Here is a 25,643-nt window from a genome sequence, read left to right on the forward strand (position 1 = left end):
CTCTCACCCCCTCTCTCTCTCCTAAAAAAATGTATCATGCGCGTACACCGTGCACATTGTATACGGGAAAAAAGATGCGCAAGGGGCACGCCGAGTGATGCATATGCACGAGCGCATTTTGCAGAGAAAGAGAGAGAGAGAGAGAGAGAGAGAGAGAGAGAGAGAGAGAGAGAGAGAGAGAGAGAAAGAGAGAGAGAGGGAGAGAGAATAGTTGATTAGCCTTTTTTCTGACACGCGTCCCGGAAATGTTGCTTTTATTAACCAAGATGAAGAGGAAACTCCGACACTATGGTTCTTCCTTTGTCGTAGCGAGCAAATTTAGCTTTTCATTATGTTGAATCCTCTAGATCCTTTATTTATTTATTAATTTCTCTTTTTTTGTATTTTTTCCTTACCCTCGAGATAGATTCACGTCAAGAATTAATGCTTAGCTTTCGGAGCAGCTCGTGCATTATTTCAAGAAATTACAGCCCGAGCAAGGGAACCTTGTTTCGGACTTTCGGCAACGTGAGCTCGAATTTACTGAGAAATACTACTGTCGCAGAATGCTGCTGCTGTTCGTAAGGTCCCGCAGGTCACTCGGCAAGTGGGTAGGTATAGATTGCACCGTGTGTGTGCTTAAGGAAACTTCTCGTTTCCCCCTTTTGTCCTCCCACGTCCCCGGATAAACAAACTTATCTGTCTGATCTGCTCAAGAGTGAAAGAACGTGTTCTCCATCGGCGTTCCCTCTACACGGCCGAGAAACACTGCTATCGATCGATTCGCTAAATGCAGGACAAATGCGGACGCATATTACGGAATCGGAGCGTCCGCTTAATGCATTCGCGCGTCATAAACATTTTCCTTTCCGCTGTGCGCGGCCCGCCTGTCGCGTAGATAAAGTCTGACAAGGGTATTCGTCAGTCGTAGTCGCAGGAACATCGAGATGCCACCCTTCTATTCATGAGCTATAAAACTACACCCGGTCTGGGCTATAAAAATTGCAAATTGCGATCTAAATTTACAAGTAAGACTGCGATCGATAGACTTTTCTTATTATTGAGAGACGTCTGTGCTGAGACGTCTTCATATTGTACACAAGTAGTGTGTCCCAAAATTATAAATGTAACAGTACAAATTGTGCAGTGAGACTAGAGTTTCTTTATTCCTTTATTTTGCGCTTTAATCTTTCGAATTAACCCGAGTAAAAAATTGTTAGGGCTAATTCAGGCAGTTGAAGGCCCCCGATAAGGATGATAACAGGATTCCTTAAAAAGGGATACCCTACACTGAGAAAAATGCTTTGATTGTATCAACAGGATATTGTATGATAAAATGTATTTTAGCTAAACCAAACAGAATTTCTAGTTAGCATGACAGGTCTCGATATTTCATAACCAGAAGTTCGCTAGACTTCACTACACATCTGGTAAATCCTAAAGGAATTCTGATTCGTCCATTTTCTAACAGACGACTGGTTGAATCTATCAGATTTTTTTTCAGGGTACTATTGTCACATCGGGGCCTTCTTAAATATTGTCAAAGATGCCCTGGTTTCATGAATTCAGGGATATTATTAAAAATGTTTCACGAATTCCTTCATAATACACTGAAAAAAAATCTGATAGATTTAACCAGTCGTCTGTTAAAAAATGGACGAATCAGAATTCCTTTAGGATTTACCAGAATTCCTTTAGGACATACCAGAATTCCTTTAGGATTTACCATGAAAGATATTTTATTACCAGAAGTTCGCTAGACTTCACTACAAATCTGGTAAATCCTAAAGGAATTCTGATTCGTCCATTTTCTAACAGACGACTGGTTGAATCAATCAGATTTTTTTGTCAGTGTAGGGTTTGATAAACGTTAGCCTGAATAGTACTAGTAGCACTCGCTGCCGCGATGTGGCGACCGCGCGTTAGGCTTTCGTCAAAATCATCCCGCATTAGTATGAAAGGCGAGCCGATTATGATCTGGCAGCGAGTTGACTGGATCATGGATAAACTCAATGACCTGAATATACCTTTGATGACTATGTAATTTAACACAATTTAAAAATTAGTTAAAAAAATTAGATTTCTTTAAATGTCTGCTCGGTAAGCCTTAATTAAGGATAAGAATTAATATTTTGAAAGTGCCTGATTATGTTTTCTTTCGAGGTCCTGATAATATTTCTTTATAAGGTCCCAATAATATTTCCTCACACGGTTCTTATAAACTATTTATTACAAACTTTTCAGGGGCCTGATCATTTATACGTATTAGGGCTCGATTAATATTAAGGAAAATTGATCAGGTCCTTCACAGTCTTATCAATGTTTTACTCGGGAGTCTGCAATTTGAAATTAATTAGGATTTATTTCAATCTTCGTTTCTCGAGAACTTTTGCATTGTCATCTCTGGTAACTGCTCTCGCAAAAAGTCTGTATATGTATAACGGTCAGATCCTGTACGTTGACCGTCTCGAGTTAAATAAAATAGCATGAAACGCGAACGAAGTCGCCGACGTCATCTTCATATTTTCATCCGTCATAAAACAGTAGATGCTTTTCCGATTCGATTTCGTAGTTCAAGTCTTCGACAGAGATAAAATGTAAAAACATTGCACTATTTTATCTGTGACCGGTCGAGTTATCTTATTCGTTTTCCGTGTTTTCATAAATTATTAGTGAGTTATTTTAAATTTTTTCATTTATCAAGGAGAATCCACAATAAATTTTCAATATTTTAATATTGACTTTATATCGCAAAATATCAATGTTGTATCTCGAGCTTTCAATAAATTTCAAATGCAAAGGTATTTTTCGCAGTTATTTATCTTTGTGATCGATACATGTAAAGTATCTTCGTCTCCATTCGCACATCTCTGTTTTATAATTTGCAAAACTTCTCTCTCCCTCTGTCTCCTGCACCTTCAAGAAAAACGGATAAACGTTTCTGTTTTCCGCTCTACCTATTACCGTTCCATAAATTTTCAAGTTTTCCCATTTTGAAGGTAACGAGCAGCGATGTATTTGGGTCAGGAAATTTTATAAAAAAAATTGCGAGAGAACATTATCAGACATTAGCGAATCAACGAAAAAACCAACAACCTACATACTTGGTCCACTAACAATCTAAGGCAATGCCCTATATTAGAAAATTAGCGAAAATAATCGATAGCAGCGCAAACTGCGGGGATCGTTTGAAGGTATCGCGTTCGTTATTAATAATTTAGCAACGCGCGTCGCTGTGCATGACTCGTGGGACTCGCAGGGCTAATATCCGGTATATACGCCGGAGCAGCTGCAGCGATACCGCGCGGAATCGGCGCACGAATTTTCGGTCATCGCTTTATATCCCCCGCGTATCTGGTCGCGCGAGCCGCGCGTGCCCCTTTCCGAATAATCGAGCCTCCCCTTTGTGCGAGTTTTCGCCGCTCGCGGGTACCGTCCCGTTCGGCCGTCCTCCGGCCCTCGGGAGAGCTTGCGCCAGTTGGCACGCAGAGAGCCGCGCGCCGCGGTACGGAACACTCCGGGACAGGTTCCCAACGCGGTAGCGCGCAGCCGGCCGCAGTACCGTCGTACGGTTTGCGCAAGAACCATCCCGCTCGTTCCTCATCGGCATGACACTCGACTCACCTGTCGCCGCACTGTCGTAGGAGTCCGAATCCTTTACCCCGACTCGCGCGCGCGATCGATCTCTCGCGCCTTTGAGTCCTCGAGCACGGTCTTCCGTCTTTCGCGATCTTCGGTCGAGATCCCGCGCCGAGTCGTCGGGGGCTCGCGTGAATGGTGAACGATTGACGGACCCATTGATCGCCGGTCAACGATGCGGTCGCGTGGTCCCGCTGGTGCACGGCTCGTACTCGAGCGAAGCCGTGTCTCTCGATGATCCTTCAAGGGATGGACACAAACGCGACGACGCTCGATAGGGCGCCAAGGATTTCAACGCTCCGCTTTCATTCCTGGCGATATTGCCCTCGAAACCTAGACGGCTCTTAAAACGCGCCGCGGTGATTGAGAATCGATACGCGCGCTGCGGCAGAATTATGTGACGATCGTGCCCGTGTGCTTCTCCGCAGCCCCCTCGGAATTTCGGGCATCCCTTGAAGAGGACGGGTCTTATCTTACGCGGGGGATCTTCAAGAGCCTGAGCATTCAGGTTGTTTCCGTGTTAATTATACGAGTTTCCGCGCGTTAATTTATCCGAGATTGTCGATGCGCGAGCGGACGTGCTTTTAATCCGTTTATTCGCAGCCCCGTTCGGTTCTCTTAATTTAACTCTTCTCCGCGTTCGTTGTCTTATCACTGTCTAAATTAACAGCGCGAAATTTGAAGACTTGCTTAAGCGGACGTGAATGAGATCGGATTTGCCTCCTTAGACGTTTGAATTTCAATATTTGCGTCGCGTTTATTTCCGCGTCAATTATTCAACGATTCGTTTACTCCGCGAGCCGATATATTTTTGCGACAGATTTATTTTCGCGTTAATTGCTCGACCTCTGGAATTGTTAAGCGACGTTTATTATTGAGCTTACTTTCGCATTAATTATTCGGATATCCCGTTAATTGACGCACATAGGCGATTTCATTCTCCAATTACAGCTGGAGCTCTATAATTATCATATCACTTACCGGTTTTATTTTCGGTCGGTTGTCCAACTTTTAGATATTTTAACAATCTCCAGGGGATAAAGGCCGCAACTTTAGGGTTCGAAGAGACCGACACCTACACATTGACAGCACATACTGAGAGTAGAGAAAGTTCAGCGATCGTATAACTTCACTTCGTCGAATGTGCTTCCGCGAGGACAATCTCGTGAGTGCGAGGCACACGGTGGGACTCGAGTGTGATTTACTTCTCGTCGCGGGAGTAAAAATCTCGACGGAAGGGACTATGTCACGGCGCGTCGCCTGGTGCTTCATTTGATACAAAATACCAACAGCGACGGCGACAGATACGGCCAAACGGCTCGAGAAATAACGGCAGCGTTAATCAACGCGTTCGTGCGACGCCCGCTCGTATAAACAATAAACAATAAACTGTGATATAAAGCTGAGAGATAGTCCCGTGAATCAACCGCTGCCATCAGCTGTTAAATTAACTGTGGACAAGGGTCTGATCCCCTGGCGTATGTTTGTGTGTCTGTGTGCATGTGCGGTTCGCTTTATACACGATGGCACGTTTGCAATGAGATCGGACGAGTCAACGGGATTAAGCATCGCTAATTATCTTAGAGCCGCCGTATAATTGCTGCTAATTAATCAGCGTGACTCTTCACGCTCCTCGTCCCTGTCGAGCTGCGAGCTTCACCGCCGTCGCGAGGTGAGTCGAGCTGTGCAAATATTCTTCGGCGACAACCTGGTAGCTGTTTATACACATTTTCCACTTACTTGTACATAAGCAGCTCTCTAATCGCGTAAGACACTCGGCAAACACATTCAAAATCGCTTCCGCCGAGCTTGCGAACTAATAAACCGCTCTCGTAAATGCGGACTGTCTCCGCCGATTGTAATTGAGGGTACGACAGCACCGTGTAATCCGATTTTCATCATTCGGAACTGATCGCCTCCTTCCGACGGAGATTCGATACGACGATAAAGCGAAAAATGACAAAGACCGGAACGCGACGTGTAAATTTTTATATTGATCATCTTAGCTATTTGGACGTCTGTTTATATTGCACTCTAGTGGATGTGGAGTCCTAGAAAAATTCCTACTTTTAGATATAAAAATTGTTAACTAACAAGGAGTAGTCTTCAATGTTGCCAATAATCATTACAAAATTTCAATGATAACTTGACCATGTCTAGCAATTTTTATGTTCATAACTTGCAACGTTTCGACTATGGTTTGTGGTTCTTTTCAAGCGATATTGTATCAAATGTTCAGTGTAATAAGTTGAAGGAACCGAGCTTAGGGGTTTACGAGAGGCAGTGAACATTTGATACAATATCGCACCCTCAGAAATGATTTCTGTTACTGAGACAAAAAATATTTTTCACAACCTCATTTAGTATAAAAATAAGACAATATCAAAATTAAGTCAATAATTCTTATTCTCCTCTATCGAATTAAAAAAGATTGACTTACTATATTGAGTAATTTATATAAATATAAGTTCATATAGTCTCGCGTTTAGAATAAATTTTCCCTGCATCTTGGCACCACGATATTTGATAAAAGATGATACATACTATCATTTTATTCTAGATTTTAGAATTTTGCATTTAAGATTAAAATATTCCTTTCTCTATAATAAATATGATTGGCGCTATATCGATCCTATTTTATGATACATTCAAGTGTAATAACATTGGATCCGGAAATGTGTTCTGCGGGTGCGCTTAAAAAGGACCACAAATCATGGTCGAAACTAGGGCTGTTACTTTTGATAACTTCGAAGATTCGAAGCTTCGAAAAATTTATTCGTGTGAGTGGTAAATTTATTCAAAGAACGCTAAAAATATTGTAAATAAAGAGTACTAATTTATATATGTTGAAAAATAGGTAATTACTTCTAAATTATAATTTTTAAGTATATACTATAACACGTATATGACATATTTGTTTAAGATTGCGTAATTAAATCTTAAGAAATTGTCAATTAAGTAAATCAATTAAGTACCGTATCAAGTTGATACGGTACTTAATACGCATGAATAAATTTATCGAAGCTTCGAATGTCGACCCCTTCGAAGGAAATCACCAGCCCTAGTCGAAACGTTGTGACTTATGAGCATAAAAATTACCAGACATGGTTGCTACTGCATTTTCCGATATTTTTCAATACTAATTGTGCACGGAACAAAGTTTTCTAGAAAAGGGAAATAATTGATCAATAGTGTAAAAATTACAAAAAAGGAATCCCGGTGGCATCACGTCCACAGTTGAGGATTAAATCTGCACATTATACCGATGCTACATTTCCGCGTAATTGATTTTGAAGATCTTCCTTCTCTCGGCCTCTTGACTTCGCTAGAGTGTACTCGAAAGAATTGCAGCGTTTCTTCGGGTTAGTTGCGACACTAACGCACATCTGCCGCCGCATATCTCGCGGCTCGACCTCGCCGATTCTTTACATCCGCATTTACGTTTACGAGCGCGGAAGGCACGAAGATAAGTTGCAGTCGTTGCGGCAAGTTTCCGCGGTGGGCGCGTTCGCGCGAAATTTACCGTTTCATTGTGCGTCTCTTATCGGCCGTAACAGTTTCGGACTCTGGCCTGTCTTTGGCCAATAAAGCGCGGACTCGTAGAAACTTTGCCTTTCAAACAATTTCTCATTTGCGATTATTTCTTGTGCAGAATAAGGCGCAAACTTATATCTGCTTTACATTTGGCAGAAAGGGGAGAGGGTGAGAAAGAGAGAGAAAGAGAGGAAGGAAGAGAGGGAGAGTTACGTTTTACTAAAAATAATAATGTAATAAAATATTAATAGCAGCTAGCGCGAACGTGTTAATAATAACTTAAATATATTCTTTTTCTAGATATTTTTTCTCTCTCTCTCTCACGTCTGTATTATTGGAATAAACTACAAAGCAGCTTTTGTTAAAACCCTCATGATTATGCTCGTAAAAAGATAAAGCTATGAAAATATATTTAATTATAAATGATTTAAAAAAATGTGTGTATCAACGAGATACATCAACGAGATATATCACCGAGAGAAGATTAAATCCCGCACATAATTCTTGCAATGACCGCTTTCACGTATTCAGCCTTTCCATCGTGCCGGATTGAAGCGTCATTGATCGTAACACAAATGTTTGCTTCACTCATTTCAATATTACGAATATTTCTGAAATGTTTTAAAATATTTTTTCATATATATTCACGGTTTTCATCTTTCGCGAGGCGAAGCACCGAGGAATAATATTTTCAAGAATCTCCGGAAAGCCTTTGAAATCCTCAAAATACCGCGCGACTCGGGAAAGCAGGAACACATTTTCATCCCGTGATACGGCATAAAAACTGCCGATTCAGCAGCTGGTGTTTTATTTGCCCGTTGTTCTCAGGAAAATGCGATATCGTCGCGGTGGAAAAGTTTAAACGGGGCAGAATGCAATTTGTTTACCTATACGCGTTAGAATAGAGGGAAATATTTCTGGTTTAGTAGCCGCGTTTATCTGCTACTTCTCCCTGTTTGCATACTCCGTTTGCATAAAGATCGAATGTTGGAATTAATAAATCCGTTACACACAACTACATGTCGCAGAAAAACACGTGATTCCAAAGCATATAGTATTCTTCCTCCGATTGTAAATAGGAAATTTAATTACATAAACATTATCCGCCAATTATTATTAAGAGAGTTGCGACAATAATTTTATGATTTACTGCGGTATATTATATTATATGTATTCAATTAATTAATTAATTATGATATTTTGCTCGCGATGTTGCGATGAAATAATTTTATTATGATCTATTATTATCACACAATATTTGGAAATAGATTAACAATAATGAAATTAACCAGTGTGCTTATAAAGCATCGATATCTCGATATATAATTTTCAGAATTTTTGCCATTGTATAATATATAGTAAAAGACTAGAACTCATTTATTTATTATATAAATACAGTTATGTAAATTACTAGAATACCTTATTAAGTATCTGGAATTTTAATAAACCAGCGCTATCTCGGTGACGCGATTAATATATGAAAGTGCGGTAGATTGTGTCGCCAAAATATGATAAATTAACGTTTGCTAAGCATTCGTTGCTAGAAAATGACGTCAATTTATAACAAGAAATTTTGCATCTCATGCAAAATTTTCAATTTAATTCGCGTAAGCACCGTTATCCCGATTGTTATTTCGTTGTCATAAACGTATTCGCGCGTTGGTGGTTTTTGCATACGCAGAAAATTTCACGTGGATTATTACGTTCATTTGTTCGGTGAAGCTAGCTGGGTAAGTGGTAACCTGATATAAAGTAATATTTATTTTGCATTACGTGCAATGCGCTTTCCAACAATTTTTTGCGTGTTTTGTGTACGTACATCAACCGTACGTGAAAGATCTAAACACAGGTGAAGCATACGTTGTAATTACTTGATTATAATCAAATTAAGTGGACATTACATTTTTGAAATGTAAGGAATACAGAAGCATTCCTTATAATTGTATTATATTATAAGGCAAAAATTTTATAATTGTATCGTCTATTTCGTGACATATATGGGATCTTTTTAAATCACAAAGTAACATTACGTAAAGTTTTTAATTATTAAAGTATTAATTAATCATCCAAGTTTTATTTAATTTGTTATTGTTAACAAATTTATCAACAACTATAAAGTATATACATATATGTACTACGGAAAAATGACAATATTTTAACGCGTCATACATTAAGTATAACATTTGTTGCACAAAAACTCTCTTCAAGCGAAAATTTTTCTGTCATCCCATATATGTATATCTAACGGGTTAATATACGATATGCTTGAGAATTTGAGTTAAATGTCCTAATTAACTTCATATTAAAAGAAAAACATATATAAAACTCTCTTTGCAGAGAGTTGTCGATTACTTTTTCGCGAGCTGAGAGTTGTTTTCACGAGTAGTTCATCATTGAGAGAGTTCATCATTGAGAGCATCTTGCATTTCGCCCGTGCAAACTACAGTTCGCCCTGCTTTCCTCGCGATATTGCACGCTCGTCGGCTCGCGAAGCCTCGCTTTGCCGTGTGATATCCGGAGTTTATTTTCGTGCCCTCTCATTCTGCCAAAATGAGGCACGCCGCGGAAATTAAACTCGAGAATAATGAGTTAATTTGAACTCGCGATTAGTTAACTCCACTTCTACCCGATGTGGACGCCCGACTAGTTTCGCGCATGGAATTGCATCGAATTTTTCAACTGCGGTAAACGCCTGTGGTAACGTAATAGCGCGATATAATGATAAAGATTGTAACTTTTTTTTCTGTTCTCCAATTTCCTTTCAATTATATTAATACTCATCCCATTCCACTATCACTGCAAAACATGTTCATTCTAAATTCCACGAAATTATAACGAAAAAAGTCCCTGGTTTTATCTGTAACGCAACGTACTTTAATCGTGTGGAAGAATTTTGCAATTTTATAAAGCCAATTTCAAATTTTGTTAGAACTACGAATTGAAACTTTCAAATACCAATATCGTTTTTATTTGACTTCTGAACTGAGTGTTTTAAGTATGAAAATGTTCGTCTACGCGGTCCGTAACTTCTCCTGGCATTATTTTCTGCATAAAAGCTAATAAAAAGAATTACAAGCGCAAAAACTATATGTGATTGTGTCGGTAAAAAAGATAGCTGAAGGATTCCCTTAACAGGATAACCATTACCGGTGCCACTTATTGTTAGATAAGTATGACCAAATGCTCGTGAGGATCCAAGGATTTTATGCTTAAATAAAACGGACATATGAGAAATCCGTTATAAAATATAACGGAAATATAATTGTCCTTTATACATAAAACGGCTACCCATACAACACAAAAGCTTGCAACAACATTGCTGCAACATTGCATATTGCAGTGTAATGGTACATAGATATTGCAGAGACATTATTTTACAATATTACTTTAGTAATGTTGTAGCAATATTATTTTAAAATATTGATACAATTATGTTTGTAATATGTACATTGTTTTCTCATCTCACTTTTATAGTTTACTAGAAATGACAAAACGCGCGCTTCGCGCGTGCAATTTGTATTTGAGCATTGTATATTTTTAAGAATTTGTGTTTATGCAAAGAAGTAATTGTATGCGCAACGTCACTTTAAAATAAAAGATAATTTATCACTCACTGATACGATTCGCAATAGCAGCGTTGTACATCGTTAACTGTATATGTATGGTAAACTGTAAAAATACAAAAATGTATATGATTAGTAAAGAATAATTATAAAATCGAAATTATTGTATTAAATATATTTTATATTTTATATTTTTTAAATAAGTATTTATTAAAATAACTATATAGAATACTGAAAAAGTCTTTCTTTTACATATAAACTCACAAAATTGTATACGTATGGTTTTGTCTCTAACACTTATTCGAATCCGCGTTCTAATAATTTGAATAAATAAAATAAAAACACAAAACAAATGCTTTATTTTGCACAAGTAGCAAGCGAATAACATAAAGATGTAAGACACTTACCTAACGATTTCTCCGCCGTTGCCCGATGCCTCCGAAGCCTCCTCCTCCTCTCAGATATCCTTGTTGCACTCACACAACACTCACTTGCAAAAATCATCGATCGCGCGAAATTTCGGGCACTCCCGTACACGATGTGAAATACTGCGAAGCGTACGAAATATTATTAACAAATATCGCGTGACTCTCTATTATACAAATTACTCAAACTAACAACTTGCATTTTTGATTCGGAAGAATGGATAAATCACTATTGAATTGGCGATATAAAACGCAACGTGAGCATCGGAAGCATAATCTGCGGTAAAGAAGTAGTTACTAGTCCGCAACGAAACGATATTTTACAATATTTGTCATTCAATCTAATCCTCGAAATAAATTATGTGAGCGAAATTTCCAGCAATAAATAGTTGTTATTAATTGCAACAGTTAATCGAGATAATTTTCGATTTACATTTACATAATGTAACGACGTGCGATAAGCGACTTTCTTTACTTCCTGCCCGTTCGAGTTGCGAAGAACGACAGAGCGAATTACAGCGCGAATGCCGAAGTCGTACAAATTTCTCTCTTTTCCCGAAAATGGAACAGATTACACGAAATCGATAGATAATAAAAGCGCGGTGCGTAAACGAGATGTAACCGCGACAAAGTACCACGGTTTATGTTCATATTTTAGATGAGTTAGTCTCGTGAAATATCTATGTATACGTTGATAAAGAGCCGTCGCCTCAACATACAATTCGTTTCTCATTACAAGTTGTAGAAACTTAATAATTAATCGAGGAACGTTACTTGTTACTGATAAAGATGTGCAAATCAATAGCGATTTATCCCAACATTCATCGCGATCGAGTCTCGGAAACCGATAATGCGAAAGTAATAACACGCACGGAGCGACTCTCGCTGCTGCCTGCCGGCACGACGTTCGGCGAGCGAATGAGAGCGACCTTCAGGTACACGATGGCACGCAAAAACATCGTACGTCACCGCGCCGAGACAAAAACAACTACGAACGTTGAGAATTCGTTGTCCCGCCTACGAAATTGAAAATTCTGTACTTAATATTTTTACATTACTTTGTTCCGTGACAGTTACTACGTTTTGCATATCATTCTGCGGACTTATTGGTATTGATTAAATTAACGACTAATTCTGTTCAACCGAGAAAATCGAAGTATTATTGCATATATTGTACATATATTGCTATGTTGCTGTAATATTACATTGTAATATTTCTGAAGGCGGACATTTTACCGTTGCTGCAAAATTGCAGCAGCGTTGCAGCAACATCTCTTATGTTTGCGAGCTTTTCTGCAAAAATATTATTAGCATGAAAAAGGAAAAACAATTAAAAGTTTTCTTTAGATCTGGTTATACTAATTCGTAAAAAAAGGGTAAGATTGAAATTAAATTTAAATATAGATTGCATCGCTGTACGAGTCAAGTAACTTGATATTACTCAATGCGGAAATTATTAAGCTTCTGATTACATCGCTTTGCAAGAATCTTAGGAAGTTAATACTAAGGCAACAAAGTATCTCCCACGTTGCTAAACCAAACGCAAGCCCACATGCGTAGAATATTTTGGTGCTACCTTCATTATTCTACGCCTGCTTACGTCAGTTACAAGAATGCGGAATCTTTACTGAGGAAGCCGCGTGATTCGCGCAACTTGTCGACAAAGTACATTCCGAAAATTCCGCCTCGCAAAATTTCGTTTCGCGTGGACCTCCTTTCGTGCTCGTTGTGATCAGAAGGGGTTGGAGAGGTTGGTGGATTGGAGGGAGCAACCACCGTTCCGGTGCACGCAAGGAGTTAATTAGGTCCTGAAGTAATCCTTTGTTCCATTTTAGTTAATGGGACTATGTCTGTAACGGAGCCTGATAAACAAAGGCGCGCATTATATTAACGCGAAACTAATCGCGAAATATCGTGCTTTCGCAGAGATGAATTGTCGACCGTGTTATTATTAACATAATTGTTATTATATTTAGTGGTCTAGAATACAATTCTCGTACTAATTCGTTAACGAATGAATTAGCGACAATAATTAAAATTGTATTTGCATAACGCAGGATGCTATGTCAAAAATATTTTAGAAAAAATACACTTGGTCATATATTTTTAGTAAACAATAGTCGAAAAAACAGATATTTTTGACGAATGCGATGACTTTTCCAAGACAAATGTGTTTATCACTATCTTTCCTGTTGATAATGTCTTGTATTTTCTAGTAGTAGAAAAATATTGTGTATAAACATCCTAAATCGTATTGAACAAACTAAATCTGAAATTATTCAAGAAACAAAATTTTGTTTATTCACACCTCGCGATCAATTTGCGAGAACGTTTGTCTTTACTACGAAATTTCTGTGTTATTGATAATTAGAACGAATTTGGAATCTTTTGTGAAGAAAAGATTAATTAAATTTTTGATCAAATTGTTCCAAAAATGTATTCATAAAAATACTTCTTGACAGCAACAAGAAAGATTTTAATGAGATCAAGCACATAAAAAACTTATAAATCCCTCGGGCATTTTAAGATATTGTTGAGCGTTTGCAGAGTCTAAAAATCTCGAAATCTAATAAAGTTGAAGAATTAATTTCAAACTATTGAGAGTCAAGAAACACGAGAGATTAATTAAGTGATTCGCGAGGGAATTATTAAAGGAACGTGGAGCAATAAAGCTTTCCCATCAAACAAGACTCAACGATCTTCGCTTTTAAATAAAATTTTATGCAAAAAAATTATTATATGGTAGAAAATATCTCTCGTGAGAAATAGCAATAAAAATGTTTATGATAATGTGCGGGATGCACGTATCTTTGCGTATCTCATATCGAATTGCGGGCGAACACGAACGAAGGAAGCTGCGTGAATTCTCGGTAAAGCTATAACATTTGTTATGGAAGATCGCAGCTTTTTCACTGAAAAATACGATAAGCCTGATAGCCGGTATTAACCTTGTGTTTTAGTTTATGGTTTCCAATTCGTGAGATTGTTCAACGATATCCTCGAATAGCGCGTATAATAAATGCTACAAAATTATATGATCACTCGTTGAAAATTCCGCAAGGAACGATTTAAAAAAGGATTTAATATCGCATTTACAGCTCCATTGTTAGCTTGGCCTTCGGGAAAATGATTCTCTCGTTACGTATGAGGTGCAGATTACTGTGGATCTTGTAACACATTTCTAACGTTCAACGCGGTACTTCCGCGGGACTCGTGAAAAAAAAAAACTGGGAAGCGATTTTTTGCCTAGCTCGCGGTGTAGCCGTCTATACTCGTTAATCATCCTCTTCCTCGCGAGTCAAACAATTCGCGTAACGGGGAACGCCGATAATTAAAGCCGCGGTAGATAAATGTTAAAGGACCGTAAGAGCACTCACGATCCTTGAAATGTGGCTCTTCAGTTGGCCGTGTACACGCGCCTTTAATTAAAGCTATCCGCTTCGTTTCGTACAGCCGATAAATAATTGTTTGCGAAAGTAGTCGACGGCCGTGTTACACTTACTTACGTTCCTTTTAATTTGCGCCTGTTCCATTACTCCTAATTCGTCCGTGTGCAACATCGAATTCGTCGACGACGGCGGATATATCGCGGGAGGGCGGGACAGACGGGGTACGGGGAGGGGGGGGCTGGGGAGGAGAAAATGAAAGAACTAATTCTACTTTTAATTTCTTGAGATTTCAACTCCGCCGAGAGGCGGCTGCGGAATCGATAGCACACTGCCATTTTTGCTTCGTATCGGATTGGCCGTAATTAAAAGGGATTCCTGGCTTCACCCCCGGTGTTTTTCTGAAATAAAAATCGCAGCTGGCTCCGTACACCGGGCACATTTGTCCGTCTAACTTGTTCTTACGTATAGACGGCTCCGCAAGAACTGTGCTTTCCCCATTTATAACGGATTTAAACTTAGCAAATACTTTCTGATTTATGCCCATTTTAATCTTCACGCGCAAGCTTACAGTTTAATTGAAATTTAATACAAACTTTCCGAAAAATCCATATCCAAGTATAATCCCCATAAGAAGTTTGTGAAATTTATTTCTCCTCCTAGAGAGTCATTCTACAAAAAGTGAGACCGATATATCGAATAAATAAATAACATATCGTGAACAGATCTTATAATATGAAAAATTGTGTATATGTAATTGAGTATCCTGGCTGAGGTAATATTTTTCGCAATAAAAATAGTTTACAATACGGGGAAATGGGGGTATTGAATGCTAAATGTAGTATCTAAAAATGCTAAACGTACACTGATAAAAAAATATCTTAATCCAAAATAATATTACTTTACTCAAGAAAATTATTCATTGGGTAACTCCTAATAGCTTATTAACTTAAATTTAAAAATAATAAACAAATTAAAACATGTATTTCTTTAATTCAAGTATTTATTAAATATCAAACAGTAGACAATTTAAAATTTTAAAAATTTTACTTTAATTCTATTAAATGTTTACCAAGACATAAGTTTTACAGAGAAGAAAATTGGATTTCTTATTTGACAAAAACAATTATTTCATTTAATAAATAGTATTCTCTCTCATATCTCATGAAATCTTTAATTGAATGTAGAAAATGTAATGATTTAAATGAATTTACTTAACATAATACACAGATTTCGTTGAAATTTGATACTTTTATTTAAATAGAATAAATATTTACTTCAGTAAAAAAATAAGTATATCTATTTACTTGGTTTAAAAAACTTTTTTTGTCAGTGTGGCATTTAAAATATAATTACAAATCGTTTATCGATTTGAATGTGTGAATTTGCTGACGGTAATAACTCCACCCGTGAGAAAACTGCCTTATGTCCGAAAAGAAACCGGCGCGTAGGACAAAGGTGGAAAGAAACGGTATATGAATTCACATTTTTATAAATTACAAGTATAGGCTATCTACATCCTGCCTTAGACCCGTATTAGCAGTTTTCTATATGTTGTGTGATTGAGTAATCGTGAGTGTAATTGTACGTTCATGAAAGGATAATTTCGAAAAGCGAATTCGGACAAAATATTCTTACGAGAGACAAAAGTCGAACGATATGTTACGAATTACAGCTAATCAAAGAATTCGATACGCTGTAGGACGTCTACAGCTACACGTCTGGCTTGATAATGTCGCGCGGGCATGTCCAACGATGAACAAATAAACCCGATCATGTAATATGATGTCCCAGCCTCTCCTCCTCCTCCTCCTCGGAGATTTAAGACTACGTCCGCGGTGCGTTTCTCGCTCTCTCGCATCTTCCTAAAGTTAAAATACGAGAAATACCAGTGTACAGTATTTCTAGCGTGTACTAGTTATGCAAGTAATCTCGAGATTTGCATGAATCCTACGCTTTCGCGGCGTCGACACGTGTTACGGATATGCGACAAGAGCGCAAAGGATATTACATCCTGCACGAAATGTAACGGGAATAGTTTCGCAGCAGTTTGCCCAAGCGAATTGTTCTTACGCTTATCTTTCCGTGGCCTCACTCCTCCCTCCCTCCCCCCCCCTCCCCCTTGGGCTAAGAAATATCGCGTCACGTGACGTTACGTACTCACACGTTAATTATATAAGCTGTACAGCGGGTATGATAACGCGTTTTACGCAATCTCATTTCTGATTTCTCCGGCATAAATTAAATTTGCTCCCCCAATTGCCTCGTCGCAATTTGGAAGATGACGCACGTCTCTCGGAGCAACGCACACTTTTCCTCCGTCGGCTTATTCCTCTAAATTAGCCGATTTCGCAAATCTGCTGGGACGCCAGGCGCCATCGGCTGCCAGGAACGGAGCTCCCGGTACTCCATATCCCGACGCTTGAGTTAAGTTTCCCGGAGTCGACCGTTCACACATTCAAATGAACAAACAGACACAAATCCAAATCAATATATCGTCCCTGCCTTTCGTTCCTGCTGCAACCCGCGCCGCTGCGCGCTTCACTACACGTGTTTTCCTGTTTGCATCCACGCCCGTGCGAAGTGCTGTCTGAAGCTTAATTAGAAGCATTAATATGGATAAACCGAAAACCCCTCCGCCATCGGAATTCCCCTTCTGGGCCATCCTGAAGGATTTGCATGTTGGCCGCCTGCCGACGAACGGAGACGCCTCCCCCCCTCTGCTTCCTCCCCCTTCGCTGGATTTCCACCTGCTTTCCTTCCTTTTCGACAAGGCCCGGATTTAGTTTAAAACCCCGTAGATTATACTACCGAGACCCCGGCTGCTCGGATGTCCGTGTTGCGCCTGACGAAGGAGTTACGGGGACATGTTACGGTGTTATCGTGCAACGTTACGACGGCGATTACGACCTGGGTCTCTTCGTGTAGTTTCGCGAAAGGGTGGGAGGGCGTCGATGGCCGGTGACTTTCGAAACTTTAAGGATTCAAAAGACCAGGACTCTTTCCCGCCGATTTGTACAGAGGCAATGAATCTACAATCTTAATCTTGTATCGCGTAGCACCGTCAAATTCGAGGTACAATTCTTTAAGTATAATTGACATTTCAGTTACATGCTTATAGAAGATATTTTTCCCGCTATATTGGCACGAGGTACAAGATATATGAGGTAATAATGAATAGATAACGATCAGTTGGAGGTACCGCTCGAGGTACCGTCTACACTCTTAATCTTGTATCGCGTACTCTGGGAAAAGAAGACACTTGGCAACCTATTTTGGGGCCCACAATTAGCAATCCAATTATTTGGATTTTACGAATTTTACCCCGCGTAACTAAAAATCGCAATTAGCTATTCTATTTATATTCAAGATTTTTAAATAATACTTATCAATTCTCTCAATTAGTTCTGCCGATATTCAGTAACGCAAAGATAATTTTTACTTAAGAGGCACTGACTGAAATGTTAAGTTACTGAACTACAAAAAGACGGTCAATCTTTTTCCAGGGTAGAGTACGAACAATCCAAATCATTCGATTACTAATTGTGGGCCCCAAAGTGGGTTGCCAACTGTCTTTTTTTCAGAGTAGTACACTGTAAAAAATTACATGTAAAATTACAATTATTATTATAGTGGGTAATGAAGGGACCATGTATTAAAGGTGTATATTTACATACGTCAGTAAATTTACTCCTTGTAAGTAAAATTATTATCTTATATAATAAGTAAACTGCTTGCTTTCGATTGTGTAAATTTTACAATTTTTTGTAATTTTTCTATCGTGTATAAACGAGTATTTACACAAGAGTAAAAAAATTGTTTTGTAAAAGTACATACATTTCTGTATTTCCGTTATTAATAATGTAATCGCTACACTTATTATGTATGTAATTTTACATATCTTTTTTACAGTGTACCGTCAACCTCGAGGTACAATTTTTTAAGTATAATTGAGATTTGAGTTACATACTGATAGAGGATATTTTTCCTGGTATATTAGCACTCGAGGTACAATTTTTTAAGTATAATTGAGATTTGAATTACATACTGATGGAAGATATTTTTCCCGGTGTATTAGCATGAGGTACCTACAAGATATATAAGGTAATAATGAATAGATGACGATCAGTCGGAGGTACCGCTCGAGGTACCGTCTACACTCTTAATCTTGTATCGCGTAGTACCGCCAAGTTCGAGATACAATTTCTAAAGTATAATTGAGATTTGAGTTACATGCTGATAGAAGATATTTTTCCCGGTATATTAGCACTCGAGGTACAAGTTTTTAAGTATAACTGAGATTTGAGTTACATGCTGATGGAAGATACTTTTCCCGGTATATTACCACGAGCTACAAGATATATGAGGTAATAATGAATAGATGACGATCAGTTGGAGGTACCGCTCGAGGTACCGTCTATAAATTCACGGTACATTTTTGAGGAGGTACAAGTGGTTCCCGTACGCACCTCCTAAAGTAGTACGAGTGTACAATGTACCTCCAAATGCCTGTCTCCATGCCAACGAGAGATAGCTTTTGCTATTATCTTCCTTCGTCGTGCCACACTTGCGTGATCGCGTCGGCTAAAGACACAAAGTGCATATTACATACACCATGGACGCGTTTTGTAATATAGATATTCGTAGCATTTTTCGTGGCTATAGTGCCAAGAATTAAATTGCGAATGTACAGAGTACAGCTTCCGTTTTATGCCTATTGTGGGCATCCACCAACAAAACGTGTTTCGCCTCAAAATAAGACTAATTTTACTATCTTCCCTCTTATTTTGATGGATTTTTATGTACCTCATAATTACGTATACTTAATATTTTAAGGAGTACCTCCAATTTTTGGCGGTACACGCTTAAGAGTGTACAAACGGTTTCCTTATCGCGACGCGGCTCTGCAGCCTGGCCGATCTCGAAAAAGGGACGTAACGAGTTAATGGAAATCCGGGATGCGCGTCAACCCGCGCCGCCACCGTGGAACGCATCTTAAACAGGCGAATCAATCCGTCGAAACGGCGAGAGGCGTGCAACGTCTAATTGATCTTCCGGAGAATCGGGTTGTCGCCGCGAACGCATCTGCGCCGCGTGCGCGCAACCAATTAACCGAGTCGTGGCGCGAGGCGGTCGTAAATACGCGCAAATGGAGCGACACGATTGTATGCGCGCACGTCAAACGCAAAATTGTCACGATTGTCACGATCTAGCCACGTTGCGCTATCCGCGTTGGGGTGATCCGCTATATCGATACGGGATCGACACCCTGCGAGAGAGCGGCGAAACCCGCTTATCGGCGAGCCCAGACTATCGTAATAATCGTCAGCGATATATCGTCTCTGCGGATGTAACTACGGCAATATCTTCCGAGATTTATGATGTGCGGGTCGTTTATGATGCCTTGCGACTGATGGGAGCTCGGAGATAATTCCTAGCTGAGAGGAATGAACATTGGAGGCAAAATGAGACAATATACGTGTGTGTGTGTTATCGAGGCATCTTTCCTTCATCAATTTGATGTCTCCATGATTGTCGACAGTTCCTTAATTGGGCGTGTAAAGAGCTTTCTAAAGGGCATCTTTACAAATGCAAGATAGGAAGATAGCAGCTCCTTCCTTCTTTTTATTTCAATTTGCAGTTAGAATATATCGCCAAGTTTTACTGACTAAATTGGCAAATGATCGCGTATTACGTTCACTTCAAATTGACTCTAAAATAATTCATACGGAAACTCGTAGAACGTCGCTAAAAATGTCTTATTGCTACGGAAAAACGTTAAATCTTTTACCGATGCAATTAGCTGTATTTTTATTTTAGAAGATCCTCTGGCTATGTGCAGAGACATAAAAATTTATGGACAACTGTAGACAAACCGGAGATTAATATTCTTCTTCCTATCATTTCGACCCTATTCGCGCGTATGCTCTCGAAAACATTGCAGTACTCTTGACCCAACTGACGATACAGAAAAAAAGGACAGGAAGGGAGAGAAGGGAGAAACGCGATAAGACCGTCACCTAAAATCACTCCCGAAGTATCCAGTGATCAGCCCAGCGCAACGATAACGACGAATCGACAAGAATAGAGATAACAACAATCCGACGGGACTTCATGGATCCGCTTAATGATTGGCTGCACTTATCTGACCTGATTTCTCAAGCCGAGAGCACTCAAGCCAATTGTATTCTTCGATAGCGGGAGACGGCGCTCGAGCACTACTGCAATCGTGGCAATCAATCTGATTACTTCTTTCCCGTCGTCCCGGCGTAATCGCAACGGATTCCGCAATTCTCAGATGCTGCTTATAAATCGCTCCCTGCGTGAATAAACTGCTAATTACGTCCGTTCTCGCGCGTGATGATATCTGAATCATTGATATTCCTACAGTTTTTTTTTCGGATATTCCCTAGATACATCGGTAACATAATGCACAGACGAGACCCGAACGGTTAACATATAATGTTAGATCTTTTTTGATTCGCATAACGTACGTTACTTGTGCTATTATACGTATTTATAAATAACAATGGCTCATATAATAAAATCAAGTAATAAAAAAAGAGACTTAGAGCCTAAACAAGGTTGTAATGTCCAATAAAATTACTTAATTGTAAATGCATATATACGTTTCGGTTCTTATTGGATCGTCTTCAGTATGAAAAAGGGATAGTTACAATGTATATTACATATTTCTTTAAGATCGCGTAATTAAATCTTCAAAAATGGTCAAGTAAATCAATGAAGTATCTTTAATGTTCTTTGAATAAATTCGCCACTCGCACGAATAAATTTTTCGAAGCTTCGAAGCTTCGAAGTTAACTCCGAACTTCGAAGATTCGAATATTCGAAGCTTTGAAGATTTCGAAGTTAATTTCGAGCTTCGAAGCTTCGAATCTTCGAAGGAAATCACCAGTCCTACTTGGAACCGTGTTGGACTGTGTGGATGACGTTACAATAATGAAGGGATATAACGTATTTATTATATTAACATTGAGATTAATTTCAACATTTCGTACATTTATCAAATCACGTGCAATAAAGATTTTCCAATACTTAATATCCGATGTCTTTATTTCTGGCTGATTAGTAAATAAAATTATCCTTCAGGAAGCGCTCCATGTGAAGTACATAATCTAATGCTCAAGAAATCGACGATTCAATTCTCGCGGCAACTATATTTAACGTATTACACGTGACACGTGAACTATCGAATATCTGATCGCTCGAAACCCAAGGAATATAAAGATATTTCTATGCTTAAATAGACCGTGCGATGAATATTCTGGATACCAGCGTAATTGTGCTAGTCTACAAGACAAGGCAGTTAACGAACTTTCGACAACTCGCGGTCGTTGAGACCCTCACCGAGGCTTTCCGCGAGAAGGCAAACACGGTGAAATAAGTCGTATCGTATCAGAGGATGGTGCATTGTGTTTCTGAGGTAAATCGAGGAGGAGGATCCCGAAGCCACAATCGTGGCAATCAATCGCGTTCCCTTTTCACTACCTCTTTGTGCAATCAGAGCGCGCTTCATGCCCGGTCGGCTCCCCCGGATACCGTTCTTCCGCCGACGCGTCTCGCGGCACTCTCGCGGCACCGCTGAAGAACCGAGCGTCGGGATTTCCTGGCCTGGGTTAGCTGGCTGGCTGGACCAACGTCGCGGCCGACCGACGTGCCGAAACTGCGAATCGGTGGTCCCTCGGCCACGGCTGGAAGACCGTCGCGATCGCCCGAAAGAGACAGAAAGAGGGAAAACGAAAAGTTTGGTCCCGGGAGAAGACGGTCATTTGATGAAAACTAATCTGTTCCTGCTTTCACAAGGTGGCAAGTTACGACAGGATTTTGCTTGTCGGAGAAAAGAATCGAGACGCTACCATCTAGAGGCATTTGCATGGGTTGGTTCATCTCCGAGATAGAAGTTCCCAAACTTTTCGACTTCACCCTCTCTTATGACGCCTCAGAAACCTTCACGCCTCGTCGGTCTCTTTGATAAAAATTCGACGTAGACTCTGCATCACAGGGTCCGTGATATTTTTCGGTTAATTGCGAGCAGATTTTATCTCAATTTTTTTATTTGATACTTAGCCGGTTTATATATAAAAATCCGAAATTATCAAACGCAATGAGAAAAATGATACAAAATGATTCCGCAAAGGAAAATCAGCTCCAAATTGAAGAATCGAAGAATTTCGAGGTAACAAATAATTACTGTAGCTATATCTATCTGATGCAGCCTGCATCCACTTCTCCATTGTGTTCTAATGCTTCTTCTCGGTTTGTGTTTACGTAGTCGGATAACCGCAAACGCCGGCGTTAATTTACCAAATTCAGGCTAGACAATGGGCAGCTCGTTTAGGATCATGCGGGAAGAACAATAGCACTTAGTCGACGATGAGGCTGGAAGCAGCTTGTCTGTTTAACCCTCCGGTTATATTGTATGTGTGTATTAGACACGCATATATAAACTCCGCAACATGAGTACCCGTGCCCTCGTAAAATGATTATGTGTATATTATTATCTGTCAGATATTATTTGTTAATTAAACATGATTAAGTTCGACTTAATACGCGATCAAAGAAGATTTATTGTTATCAGAAAGATATTATATAGTTTATATTGCCTGTCTACTGCTTCTCAATTATTTTCTTTTGCTTTCGAGACTTACATAATTTATATGGACTAGCTTTAAGTTACGTGGAGAGAATTTTAATTAAACTTGAATATAATTTAAAAAGTAATAAAGCTTAATTTTACTAATATCAGTGTCACTTGGGGAAATATACATCACTTTCCGATATAAGTATTTTTCTCATAAGAAAAAGAAGCCATCGATTCTTCGTTCAATAGAGACACGCTTTATTTGTGTGTATATGTAGGGGGCGTTCGAATAGGATAAAAGAGAGATATTTGTAATCTTGACTTCTATCACGTTTTTCAAACGTTTAACTTGCCCGATTTTCCGCGACAATAAAACTCACGTTATCTCTCGCGTGAAAATCACCGTACGACTCCCCTCCCTAGGTTGTCTTCTATATTATTCGTCCGAAAACTGTACGGGGGTTGTGTACTGATAAGCTTGTTGTTATAAATGCGACACTTTGAATATGTCGCGAGCCACGAGGCTCCATTGTAATCTCATTGTCGGTTGCCGCGTTGCATTCAAAACTCCGGGCATTCCCGTTCGTCGCTCGCGCTGAAATGCACTTTTGATAAGAGTTCAAAGCTCATCCCATCTCGCCGCTCCATTCTCGTGAAAGGTAGATGTCGCCGATCCAAAGAAGTCCCGGTTCGCTCGTGCGAGCTGAATAGGGAGACGACCGGGTGCTATCACTCGCAACGATTGCGGGATTCTTCCAAGTATGTGCGATACTTGACGACCTGTCTCGATTCTCTCACGCACTGTTCGCACCCCGTCCGCGAGTTACGCGCGTCGTAAACCGTTAATTAAGAACCTTGCATTCGACCAATCGTTGTCGGTGAAGGAGAAGAGAACGGAAGGGAAAAAGAGAGTCTTTTTACCTCGCGATTCGTCGAAGGATTCGTTAAAGAGGAAACCTCTCTTATATTTGAATAAATTTCCAAGATTTCTCTCGTTTCCGGAATCTCTGCGTACGTAATAAAAAATTCACGGAGGTATATATATTGATTTGTGAGCGACTGAGAATTTGTGAAATCAGGATACCGTGGAATTAAGAATTCCTGAAACATAGTTCCACGATGTTCCCAAGATTTATGAAAGCGAGGACTACAGGAACCAAGGATCCGTGGAATGAAGGAACTGCGAAACCAAAGATTTATAATGCCGCCTGTGTATTTTACGTAGGTGCATTTTTCTCATTTTGTGCGAATGTGATTTACTCGACGGTCGAGAAGTCATTAGCCGTGCAACGAATGGCGAATCGCTTACGCAGAACGAAATAAAGGAGGCGGGTGGGCGGCGTCCCGCGTTAGAAAAATGTGCGTTCTGCCCCAGAAAGTGTGTAAACAGCGCGCGAGATTTAATTATTGCCGATCAAATTCCTGAGGGGAACAATTAATTCCGCAATCAGCGGCGCGGCGCCTCTACTTGCGGGAGCTGCGCGATTTCCCTCTTAAGGGCGTCGTAATTAGAATTGTTCGTAGCGACAGTTTATTCCTGTCACCGTCTCGCCAAACTGTACGCATAAAAATAGAAGCAGTTACATTATAAGAAAAATGTACAATTCTGATAATTTCCTTTCTTCTTAGAGGAAGCCAAGTTATTTCAAGGAGAACTGCCGTACGTTACGCATCTTTTACGTTCTTATTTATTTTCAATATTTTTCAAGGATACAGAAATAAAAGAAAACATTTGATAAATACGTGTTTTATCGGCGAAAAGAACGTTTACGCAAACGTATACGTGCCAAATCGTGTATTTCTTCATCTACACCCTCTGGATCTAATCTTCACCTACAGCCTGCTTTCTTATTTCCGGCTTCTCCGTCGCTCTGCAGAAACGACGGAGATGTTATTAAAATTTTCTCACTATCGATGGAATTTCAATAACGACTGTCAAAGCAGCTGTCGCCGGGTGCATTAATTCCGTGACGACGGAAAAGTTACGCGTACCGGATTGCAGTAATCCGTGAACGGTCGCGTCGCGAAAAATCACGTCGTCGCTCTGAAACGAAGCTGGAACGTGCCGTAGCTCGCTTCCAAGACGCGGCTTTTCTAAACGCCATCGCAAATGGCAGATAGCGAACCGACTAGCGAACCGATGAATACCGGAGGTAAAACCTGACAAGGCACGGCTGAGCGTTATTACACGAAGCTTGTTATCATGCAGATAATACTAGTGAACGTAGTTCGCAATACTTTACATAATAGCTATTTGTATGGCATTTTAAAACACGTCTCTCCTTTAGCAACATCACATTTTGGAGCGAACGAGAGACCAGTTAATGATAATCGTTACGCAACAAGCAAATAATTTCGCTGGAGAGCCTCGCCGTGTTATTCCCGGGTTAAAGAATAATGCAAAGTGGTGCGGGACACCAAGGGTGGACAAAGGGTGTAGCTTGTCCACCCTGGCGACACGGCGCGGGCGGTGTGAATGCAAATTGTCATTTTCAATGCAAATGCTAGGCCGATA

At 39.6% G+C, this 25,643-nt stretch overlaps 1 protein-coding gene across 3 annotated transcripts in view; it reads left to right on the forward strand.

The window, feature by feature from the left end:
- The window catches only part of LOC105562444 (cysteine-rich secretory protein 1-like), a 61,982-nt gene that overhangs the window by 5,593 nt on the left and 30,746 nt on the right, over nucleotides 1–25,643 (forward strand). Inside the window, exons 1-2 of one of the 3 annotated variants that reach the window (XM_012013292.1) lie at nucleotides 3,535–4,126; nucleotides 4,634–5,290. The exons of 1 other annotated variant lie outside the window; for it this stretch is intronic. The gene's annotated coding sequence lies outside the window, so the exon portion shown is untranslated. Of the gene's footprint in view, nucleotides 1–3,534; nucleotides 4,127–4,633; nucleotides 5,291–25,643 lie in introns of those variants that run through there. One more of the 3 variants, XM_012013293.1, reaches the window with a different exon arrangement.

This window comes from Vollenhovia emeryi, unplaced genomic scaffold, assembly GCF_000949405.1.
Source record: "Vollenhovia emeryi isolate VEMERY1.0 unplaced genomic scaffold, V.emery_V1.0 DF939188.1, whole genome shotgun sequence".
In the NCBI taxonomy this organism is placed as follows: Eukaryota; Metazoa; Arthropoda; class Insecta; order Hymenoptera; family Formicidae; genus Vollenhovia; species Vollenhovia emeryi.